Source organism: Myotis brandtii, unplaced genomic scaffold, assembly GCF_000412655.1.
Source record: "Myotis brandtii unplaced genomic scaffold, ASM41265v1 scaffold115, whole genome shotgun sequence".
Taxonomy (NCBI): domain Eukaryota; kingdom Metazoa; phylum Chordata; class Mammalia; order Chiroptera; family Vespertilionidae; genus Myotis; species Myotis brandtii.
In genome coordinates, this window is record NW_005353967.1 from 15079055 (window position 1) to 15091082 (window position 12028).

General features: G+C 38.3%; 1 long non-coding RNA gene across 1 annotated transcript in view; it reads right to left on the reverse strand.

Moving 5' to 3' along the window:
* Positions 1-12028, reverse strand: part of LOC106728195 — a 38129-nt gene that overhangs the window by 10854 nt on the left and 15247 nt on the right. Inside the window, exon 2 of the long non-coding RNA XR_001364467.1 lies at positions 9293-9392. This is a non-coding gene — a long non-coding RNA (uncharacterized LOC106728195). The remainder of the gene's footprint in view (positions 1-9292; positions 9393-12028) is intronic.

The window sequence follows — 12028 nt, forward strand, 5'->3', positions numbered from 1 at the left end:
GATATCTACATCAGGATATTCTAATGCCATAAATAAACTGGCACCATAGTACAATATTCTATTTACAAAAATTTTAAGTGAAATCAATTTAGATACTTTTGTAACAAGAATAATGGGAATAGGTTGGCTATGAAGCCAAAAATGAGAAAACTTGAGTTATATATTAGTATAGTAAAATCACAATATTCCTCTAATCTGGTGGTTGGCTTTTGTCCTCAGGCTGTGGTAGCTGGAAGCATATGATAAGAAACTCTTTTATATTAAATGTCATCTGTATTTTCACATTGTTACACTGCAGGGTTGCTTAACCTGAACTTTATAGCAAGCAGCTCTCTTTTCTACTTACCTATATTCATTTTTCAAGCAAACAACTCTCCCATTTCAAGGGAAAGCTTTCAAAATTCATATTTAACTCCCACATATTCAAAATACTGCATAGACACTAAATATTTACCTCTTTCTAAAGTTGCATAGCCCTGGCCACTATAGCTCAGTTGCTTGAAATATCATCCCGTGCACTGAAGGGCCACATGTTCAATTCCCAGTCAGGGCACATACCCAGGTTGCAGGTTCAATCCCTCGCTGGGGCACATACAGGAAGCAACAGATCAATGTTTCTCTCTCACATCAATATTTCTCTCTTTCCCTCTCCCTTTCTCTCTCCCTTCCTCTCTCTCTAAAAATCAATAAAAACATATCCTTGGGTGAGGATTAATTTTAAAAAGTAAAATAAAAAAATAAATTTGTATAAAAAATTTGCAAAGTAAAGGAATTTTGAAAAAAATTAAGGCATATGATGAATTCCTATGTAAAGATAACTGTTCTTTTAAATGTGTTTTTATTTCCAATAATGATAATAAGAGCTGACATTTAGTGCATGATTGTGTGCCAAGAGCAGAGCTGAGCAGGTTATTTCATTCATTCATAAACTGTAAGATCTTCAGTGTGTTTTCTTAAATTTTTGTTCCTTAGGCTCTGTCATTCAATCATCCTTTTCATAAACATTTGCCAAACATTTATTTTGTACCCACCACTATGCTAAAAGATAGGAATACAGAGATAAAAAACAGATTTATCTTTTTTTAAAATATATTTTTATTGATTTCAGAGAAGAAAGGAGAGAGAGAGAGAGAGAGAGAGAGAGAGAGAGAGAGAGAAACATCAATGATGAGAGGGAATCATTGATCGGCTGCCTACTGCATGCCTCCTTCTGGGAACTGAGCCCACAACCTGGGCATGTGCCCTTGACCGGAATCGAACCCTGACCTCCTGGTTCATAGGTCAACGCTCAACGACTGAGCCACGCTGGCCGGGCAAAAACAGATAGTATCTTAAAGGAACTCACAGGTTGTTTTGTTGTTATTTTTTTAAGTGAACAAGTGGAGAAATAAAATGAGTACATTCTATTCCTATGTGCATGGCTTCTAAGACAGACCATGGGGGTTCAAATCTTGACTCTGAGAATGCCTAGCAATGGGACTTGAGGCAAGTCATGTAACTTTTTCAAGTCTCAGTTTCCTCATCTGAAAAACAGGGATAGCAAGTACTGAATGAGATAAGCCGTGTAAAGCACCTAATTCACTGTCACAATGTAAGCACTCAACAACCCTTTATTATTATTGATTTGTATAAGTACTAGCAGTAAAACACCTGAGGAATGATGACATGTTCCACAGATCCTCAGCTCCCCTGCCGGGTGCTCTTGCTGGATTATTGCTCTACTTTGTGTGCAACATATGTGCTCCACCCAACCAGCTGCCCCATGCTTTCTGTTGGCCCAGTGTCAGGTGATGAATGGGAGGGTCTTCTTTCTCCAGCCCTCCCGGTTCTGTCTTAGCACTGAGACCACCCGCGCAGGATTCTTTACTATGTCAGTTCTGAATTACTTGCTTCAGCTTATGGCTGATACCTGCTGGTCAATAGCTAACTTTTTTAGTTCCTGGCCAACTGTGCCCTTCCTTTCCCCCTCCCCAGGCAAGTCTCAATGGGCCTCATGGCCAAGCCCATGTGAGTTAGGGCAGGTTGAGGCTTTGCCTCACCATGAAGGCCCTGTAAGGGTTTCCATAAATGAAAAGTGCCCAAGCTGAAAACAGGCCACCTGCTGCAAATGCTCAAGTGTCAAAATTTGTCAAGACACAGCTTGACTGGAGAGTCACAGATTAAGATCCAGAAGTTTGAGAAGAAGAAGGTATGAGAAACTTGTTCCCCTTACTAGTTCTTTGATATTTTTTAATATATTTTTATTGATTTCAGAGAGGAAGGGAGAGGGAGAGACAGAAACATCTATGATGACAGAAAATCACTGGCCTCCTGCACACCCCCCACTGGGGATCGAACCCGCAACCCAGACATATACCCTGACGGGAATTTAACCACGACCTCCACCACTGAGTCATGCCGGCTTAGCCAGTGTCTTTAGCTACACTCTGCCTCACTTTCCTCATCTGCAAATGTCACTAGGTTTTTATAAGAATTAATTGACATAATGTTTGTCAAATCAGGAACAGAACTTGATATATACAACAAAGTCATATATCATCATTTCTAAAATACACATTCATTTTCACTTTTAACATCTCTGAAATTGGAATGAATCTTATATTGTGTCACAGTTTAACCAATAGGGGCTTTTTTCCTTTCTTCATAGCACACAAAAAATAACTGTACATCTTACAGTCTATGGCATCTTAAGTGCAATGAAATGCAGTAATATCTTTCTCCTACCATAGTATCCAAGAACACATTTCATTCCCTTCCAAACCTGACAGGTCACACAGCAAAAGTAAAGGCAGAACTATGATGGATGGTGCCCTTTAGCCATTTAGAACAACTGAGAACCATTTTTCCCCATCTCAACCAACAGTTCCAATTTTAGGGCTGTGAAAGGAGCAACTGAGATTTTTGTGAAATAACAGAATCTTTAAAGGGGGCTCTTTTTTTTTTCCTTTTTCACAGACAGGACCTGTTTTTCCAAAAATAAATAATTGTTAGCAACTAGAGATATTGCAACTCTAGGAGGGAAAATACGTTCTCTTTGCTTCATAATGTTCTACGTAGAACATACTGTTTGGTTCTGCCAAATCATTAAACATTTCTAAACATGTTAAGTTGTTTTGGTCCAAGTCGAAGTCCTGGTTTTAAAACTGATTCATATGAGAAAAGCCATGAACAAACGAGTCCCACAGACACACCTACACTCTCACTGGTCACCTGTCCCTTTCTTTCTGGGATTGCCCTTTCTCCTTGCCTCTCCATCTATTGAATTTTTACCCAAGAGCCATCTAATGAAACAAGAAGCCGTAGAGCTTTAGAGCTGGACTGAAACATTCATGATATCCCTAACTCAAAACCAACTTTTCTTCGACTGGGTATCCATGGTCCTTTGACCTTTTTTCCATCCTGGAACTTATTTGCCACAATATTTTATATTTTTTAGAAAATCTGTCTCTTTTCACTTCTTCTCATCTTTTTTTAGCTTATTAAATTATTAATGTAATAAGTGACATTGGTTAATAAAATGTATAGGTTTCAAGTGTACAATTCTATAATCATGATCTACATATTTATTGTGTGATCACCACCCAAAGTCAAGTGACCTTCCGATAGAATTTATCCCCCTTTACCCTGTTGATTAAACTGTGACCCCCCCCAACCCCATTTCTCTTTGGTAATCACCATACCATTGTCTGTGTCTATGAGAAGGAACTCATGCTATACTCCCATTTCTTCAAAGGTGGTCGGGTATTTCTAGATAAAGGTCATTATAGCCTGGAGTAAATACACATTTAGGTCAACACAAACACATTCATCTCTACTTTTTATCCAAAATGCACCTTTGGATAGATTTTGCTCCAAACACATTCATGTATTGTCACTTCTGGAAGATTCTGTCACCTATAATAGTAATTATGTCGTTGGAACGTCTTGGAAACAATTATGCTTATTCCAATGGGTCCCCTAACTATGTAAGGTTTTTCATGGCCTCTGTAGCCCTGTGTCTGGTCCCCTTGATGTTAGACTTACCAGTGTAAACAAGTCTCAACTACCAAGGCCCCTCTGTAAACATTACTTACATAATTTTATAAGGGAGATAAACAACCCTAGCTCCTATTCTCCAGTATTTTCTCTTTTCTTTTTTTTCAAGGTCTTAGGCATACAAAAGTATGATATCTACCTGGCCACAGCTGCTGGGCAAGGACCTAGGCCAGTGATGGCGAACCTATGACACGCGTGTCAGAGTTGACACGCGAACTCATTTTTTTGGTTGATTTTTCTTTGTTAAATGGCATTTAAATATATAAAATAAATATCAAAAATATAAATCTTTGTTTTACTATGGTTGCAAATATAAAAACATTTCTATATGTGACACGGCATCAGAGTTAAGTTAGGGTTTTTCAAAATGCTGACACGCCGAGCTCAAAAGGTTCGCCATCACTGTCATAGGCCCACAATGGCAGCAGTGATGGCAACAGCAGTGCAAAAGCAGCAGCCACTGCAGCAGTGGCCACCACCATGAGAGAAAGGAGGGCTTCTGTGGGTGGCACCACTGGGACCCATGGTGGGTGCCCATCAGAACCTGGAGCCTGACTGTGGCATCTGCATAAATACTAACTCTGGCCAGGCCGGCACAGGAAGTGCCAGGACACTGGGAGTAAAGGCTGTCAGTGAGTTATTACAAAATAAAAGTGTACACATGGACACTGCAAAAAGCGTGTCAGGGAGTGAGCATAATCCCTTAAAGAGTTTCGAAACTCAGGTTTTGAAAACTGCTTCAACATTGCAAAGCACATATCCACAGACTTAGAAATAAAACATAAGTTTAAAGATCATGAAATTTACAGAAAATTACACTATTTCCATATGACGCTTTCAATAAACCAATTATTGAGGAAGATAATTTAAAATTATTAATTTTTAAATTATTATTTTTCCTTGTAGTTAAAGATGCATTGACAGAATGCATAAACCAGCTTTTTGAATTTTATACAAATCATGAAGCCACATTTGGTCTCTTGTACAACCTCCATAAGTTACAGGAAATGTCAGAGAAAGCATTAAAATGCCATTGTATAAATTTACATTTAAAATTAAATTTTGACTTACACAAAACTGATCTGTATGAAGAATGTTCCATGAGAACCATCAGCTCTATGTGTACTAAAATTTTTAGTTCAGAACAACTTATCAGAAATTTATCCCAAATATTGTCACAGCCTATAAAGTACTTTTAACTGCTTCATAACAATTGCATCAGCAGAATGATTCTGGTCACAATTTAAAATTATAAAAAATTATGTGCAATCTTTCATTTTCCAAGAGCAACTATTGTCTCTCTCAATTGTATCAATTGAAAATATGATTACTAAAATTATGTATTTATTTTAATGGTCTAGTAAATAAATTTTCAGAAAAGCAAGCCATGAAATTATGATTAATCAAGATATCATATTAATAAGTACTGTATTATATAAAATGAGATGACACCAAAATATTTTTTGCACTTTGTAAGTTATATTATTACTCACATCGCTATTACCTCCGTTATATTTTATAAGTAACAAAATATTTTAAAGGAAAAATTTTGTTTGTAATATTTTTAATGGCACTTTTTTCCTGCTTTTTCAACAAGGGCCCTGCATTTGCATTTTGCACTGAGCCCCTCAAATTATATAGCTTGCTCTGATTATAGAAAAGGGTGTTTTCCTGTTTCATCGGGTTAAGAGAACAGCTATATACAAGCCTTTATGTAATGTAATCAAGGACTTTAAAGCATTTTCTTAACACTGTTACATGGGAGAAGGGAAAACTGATACCTCTTATAAATGTTCAACCAATTCTTCCAAGCCCAGTGTTATAGAAGGTTCTAGTTGGGGGGAGAGGGAAAACCTTAAAGATCTTACAATCCCATTAAGTAGACAGCAAAACTGAGGCACCAAACTGTGATTGTTTCCAGTTCACAAGTGATTTAGAAGCAGGCTTGGGACTACATCTCAAGTCCCTCAAGTCTGTCTGGTACAATTTCTACCACTGGTTCTTCATGAATGTATCAGTAAGGGTCTAGGAAATCAGAAAGTGCTCTAGGTATTTCAAACAGGATAATATAAGTGATGACCACCAAGAAGGAAGGCGTGTTCAAAGGGGCTGGAATAAGGGAAGGAAACGTAACTATGGCCAGAGCCATCCCCAGAAGCAGGAAGGGGAAAGATACCTGCCTTCTCCCTCCCTGCCTGCCTTTCATCTTTCACTGCTAATTTGCACTAGCAGAAACGAGCTGGAAGCCAGCTGACCATAGAACCTACAAACAGTCTGTAGGAGTCAGCCCCCCTGTGATACTGAGTGGATCAGGAAAAGGGTGAGACGTGGATTTGAAAGCAAACAAGCAAATAACTAGCACACTGTTAAGCCAGGGCTAATAACTTCTTCAGGTCTGAGTGCTACCTGAAAAATCTAAAAAGTCCTGGTAGCCATATATTACTGACAGTCCTCAATTATTGAGATAATGCATTTAAAGCCCTTAGCACAGTGCATAGTATGGTAAATGGAGATTAAAACTATCATTATCATAATTACAATCACTATTAACACTATTAAACAAGAAGAGGTGAAAAAATAATAAAATAATTAGAGGAGTTTGTCAAAGGATGATTAAACTACCACTCAGTGACATAGTGAATTTACTGCTTATTATAGTGGGGGAGTGCGGGGGTGGGATGGGAAGACTATGCTAGTCAGACACAGCTCTCCAAGCAGAACAAACTATTGAGCTAATATAGGGTCTTTGGGGGAAGCATGGAGTGCCAGGAGTTGACAAATTTTCAGGGTGTAAATAGGTTGGCACATTTGTAGTCCATGGTTACTCAGGTGAAACTGTTGTTGGTTAGCTGGTACTCAGAGGTGTGTAAATTGGAGTGAGTCTGCCCCAATTGGCTGACTTTCATGAGGGGCTTTCTGGGGCCAGTTATTCTTTATCAATTGAATGGGTTTAAAACTGGTTCTTGTGGTTACTTGTTAACTTTGCTAAGCAAAAATCAGTCTTTTCCTAAGATTCCATGGATGTAGGCAGGTTGATTAGAACAGAGCTCTTAAAAGTCTTCCTGAATTATATAAACTTTTCTTTTTGTGTGTGCAAACATGAGAAAGTTAGGCCATGTTGGAAAGGTCTTAATTCATCAACATGGCACATAGTTAAGACCTATAGCTTATTAAAGCTAATCCTTTTAGTCAGTAGCCAAAGCTTATCTTTGTTGCCTCAGAACAATTATGTGCCTTAACTAAATAAGTTGAAACATCTTCAGATCTTATACTATAAGATCTTTATACTATATAATCACCTTTAAATCTGATCTTATCACATACAGTAACTACTTATTGTTAATGAAAAATACTCAGCACATTTTTACTAGTCATTTAACTAATCATAAAGTACTGATATTTTCTGCTCATATCATCATCCATTGGTGCAACACGTTTATTCCAGCAATTCTATTACCCTTAGCCAATAAAGGAGACTATCTTGAATTAGAATTTTTTTGAGGCCTTAGCATATCAATTACATCAGCTGATTGATAGCTGAAATATCAATTAAAGAAGCTGTCAGGCTGGTGTGGTTCAGTGGTTGAGCGTCAACCTATGAAACAGGAGGTCAAGGTTCCATTCCTGGTCAGGGTGCATGCCCCAGGTTGTGGGCTCAATCTCCAGTGGGGTGAGGGGTATGTGTGTGCAAGGGGCAGCCGATCAATGATTCTCTCTCATCATTGATGTTTCTGTCTCTCTCTCCCTCACCCTTCCTTTCTGAAATCAATTTTAAAAATCTATATATATAAAAGCATAATATGCAAATCAACCGGATAGCAGAACGACTGGTCGCTATGATGCGCACTGACCACCAGGAGGCAGATGCTCAATGCAGGGGCTGCCCTCAGCCTGCAAGCCCCGATCGCCCGATGGGGAATGGGGAACCGGAGGTGGGTGGTAGCAGACACAGGCGGTGCCAGGCCAAGGCCCCCGCCCCTCTGGCCTCCCCACACACAGAGGGCAACCCATGGCAGGAGGCAGGGCTGGCGAGCAGGTGGGCACGGCCAACCTCTCGGTCCCTCCCGCCGGCCAGCAGGCTCTCATCACCTGATGGGGAAAGGGGAACCGGGGCGGGGCGGGGGGGGTGGCAGGGGGCGGGGCCAGCTGCTGGCAGCCAGGGAAGATGGTCCTGATCTCAGGCCAGGCCTAGAGACTGTACCCGTGCACGAATTTCGTGTGCCAGGCCTCTAGTATAAATATAATAAAAGAAGCTGACTGTGCATTATTTGGTATTTTGTCTCCTGATATTTTTAGAGTTCCTCTAATGATAGTATTAAAGATTTGGACATTTCAAACATGACATTATTATTTTAAGTGAAAAAAATTATTTTGCCATTTACCACAAAAAGTGCAAAAGTTAAAATGATGGTGCTTCTTAAAGGAAATGGAAGCTGTTCTAGGAGGAAGAGGAGACATAGACAAACCCATAACATACAAGAATGAGAGGCTACTAACAGTCAGTCTGTATATGGGATTTTGAAGGGATCTCTGTGTTCCCCAACCAAGCAGAGACAAGAAAGGGGCCATACAGTTAACAACCTAGCAGTCCTTGACACCTGAGTATAGACAAAAAACAAAGTGAGTTTTGTTTCTTTTGTTTTTTCACAAATTAACAAGAGGTTAGCCTCATGAAGGTTTTATAGAGGACTCTATAAAAGACAAAGTTTGACAAACCTTTTTTTTTTTTTCATAAAGTAATTACTGGTCTAACAGACCTCCAGCCATTAGTCCTCAAGGCTGTCTTGCATTGAGTTGAAAACTTGACAGGCTATGCTTTCATTTGTTCCCCACGCAATACTCTCTTATATATTCAAAAGAAACAAAACAACCCAGGACAAAACAAAACTCAGGAAATAGACTTTCAACATATAGACAAATAGCAGCAAAAGCAAGGCAAGCAACAGGAGAATAAACAGGTTAACGGTAAAAAAAAATTCTAAATGGCATACCTCCAAAACAAAAGGTCTAATGATCTTATACAAAGGTCTAATTATTTACCAACTGGTGCACCTCTAAACGGAAAGAAAATGGTTACTCTATACAAAGATCTAGGCCAAAACAAAGTCCTATTGGTTACAAATCCCAGAATAACAAAATAAATTCAGCAATATGAACTCAGTGAAACCAGTCAGAGATCAGATTATTGTTGTGATCATCTCGATGACATATTTAAAGAGTAAATAGAATTTTGGCACAAGGTGCCCAGTGAATGTACCTATTGGTCTAAGGGTCCCCAGGAATGCTGCCAAATGAGGATCTTCAAAACAATCTCAGTGGAACCTCCAAAATTGTTCCATGAGACCATCATTCAACATCTGAAATAAAAAGACAAAGCTAACTTGTTGCTTGTTATAGTAAGAGATGCTGGTCAGACACAATCTTTTCAAGCAGAACAAATTGCATGAGATTTAGGAACTGGTGGACTCTCAGAGGCATAAGTGGACCGACATCTTCCATGGAAGCATGATTGCTCAGGTGAGACTATTGTTGGTTGGATACCATTCAGAGGCATGGTATTGGAGTGAGTCCAGCACTGATTGGCTGACTTCAGAAGTGAGAAACTGACAGGGTAATTAATTGGCTTGTAAAAGTGTCTAAGAGGCAAGTTACTGCTTGACTGAACAGGTTTAAAGCCAGTTATGGAGGCTACTTGTTACCTGGCTTCAGAATAATCATTTTCCTACACGTGTAAGAAATTTTTTATTCTTAAGTTTAAAAATAATATTAGAAAGGACAAAAAAATTAAGAGAAATAGTGGAAGCTACTCATGGTATCAAGAAATGTTAAATTTGCCATTCCAGAACAAGTGTCAGCCTTTGAGTTAATGGCAAAGTCTTTAGTAGGACATCCTTCGAGGGGTCCCAGATTGGAGAGGGTGCAGGCTGGGCTGAGGAACACCCCCCTCCCCCTGCATGAATTTCATGCACCGGGCCACTAGTATATTTATAAAACATATGTAAATTTGTGGCGAGGGTTTTCCAAATTCCACGTTTACACTCCTTACTTGGTTTTTCTTCCTTATTTCATCAACAGAACAAGACTTTTTTCAAAGAACTTCATAACTTGACCTTTTCTCTTAGCCAATAGTGTAAGCCCTTTCTAGTTTTAAGATACTCTCTTCATTTCCAAGACAATTAGTCATAATGTTATTTGTAACCGCAGAGTTAGAACTTCATCATAGAACTAAACATTAGAGAAAGTAACTCTAAATGTATTTTTGGAAAAGATAGTATCAGTATGATTAGTAGCTTGATCTCTGGATTCAGACAAATCTGAGTTTAAGTCCTGACTCCTCCATTTATGAATTGTGTGACCTGAGGCAATTTACTCAACTTCTCCAAGCTTCTGTACTCTCATCTGTGAAATGGTAATAATAAATAATACCTACTTTACATGGCTACTGAGATGATTAAAAGCAATAAATTATGCAGAGAGCTTAGCCTATGTTCCTGGCACATAGTAGACATCTAATAAATTGGAATATATTTTTGTAATTAATAAAAGAATATATAAAAAGAAAAATAATATCACTCACTCTTTGCAATCCAATATGCTTTCTTGAGTGATAGAAAAGGAGGGAGTTATTGGTAGTTCATTGGAAATGGTTCATAATTCTGACTTAACCATGAAACTTTGACTTATAAGTGTATCCATCAGTCATGTGTGATACATAGGGGAGGATCTCTTTTTTAGACATTAAATTCAAGAAATTTTCATAGACTGCGGAAAAAAGTAAAAAGTCTTCTTGTAAAAAAATAAAAGAATATATGAAGAAACATCCTAAAATATATAATTTGTTTTTCTTATTTCAACTTGTTTATGCATAAATAAATTTTTTTAAATATATTTTTTCATTGATTAGAGGAAGGGAGAGGGAGAGAGAGATAGAAACATCAATGATGAGAGAGAATCATTGATCGGCTGCCTCCTGCGTGCCCCACACTGGGACCGAACCCACAACCTGGGCATGTGTCCTGACCAGGAATCAAACCTTGACCTCCTGGTTCATAGGTTGACTCAGCTCAACCACTGAGCCACGCCGGCTGGGCAATATTGCTTTTTAATATTTTGAAATTCTGTTCCTGACATTTACAACACAAAACTCTACTTAGATCTTAACAACTATTTAAAATAAGAAATATGTTGAAAACTATATTAACATACTTATAAGAAACAGCTGTCCTTGGGTAAGATAATAACACTGAGAATATGAGGTCAGAGAAATGTATGAGTTCATTAAATGTGGCTAAAGTATCCAGGAAAGGTAGTAATTTTACTAAAGAACTTTCACTCCAGCTCTACTCACTCCACTTAATGACAAAATATATGTATCTAGACTACCGCAGCAGAAAATAATGACGTGCCCAATTGGAACAGGATGCTCTGATCCTTACAAGTGGCTCAAAAGGAGAGAAGGCTTGCAAAAGGACAAGTAAGACTTTTGTGAAGTTAGTGGCCCATACCATTGCACCTTGGGAAGACAAAAGTTCTGAACAACTCTGGTTGAATAATTATTTATTGAATAAATGTACTATATTTAATCATTCCCTTTGTAGAACATGTAATTCCCTCCCCCCAATTTTTTATGTTATGAGTGATGCTACTATAAGCCTAATTGTATAATTTTTTTTCTTCCCTTGAAGCAGCATGATGCAGTAATTATGAATCCAGACCCAGGAGCTTCAAATCTCAGCTCTGCCATTAGCCAACTATGTGATCTTAAGCAACTCTTAAGATCACATTTATTTAACCTTGGTGTCCCTCAGTTTCCTCATCTGTAAAATGGGGATAATAACAGTACCTACTCCATATAGCTGCTGTGAAGATTAAGTGAGGTAATTGTATGTAAAGCGCTTAGAAAAATGCCTGGCATGAGGTAGGTATTCTAGATGGTAATTACTATTAATAGTGAAATATTGTCTTAAGATGAATCTTCAATTGTAAAAGGCAT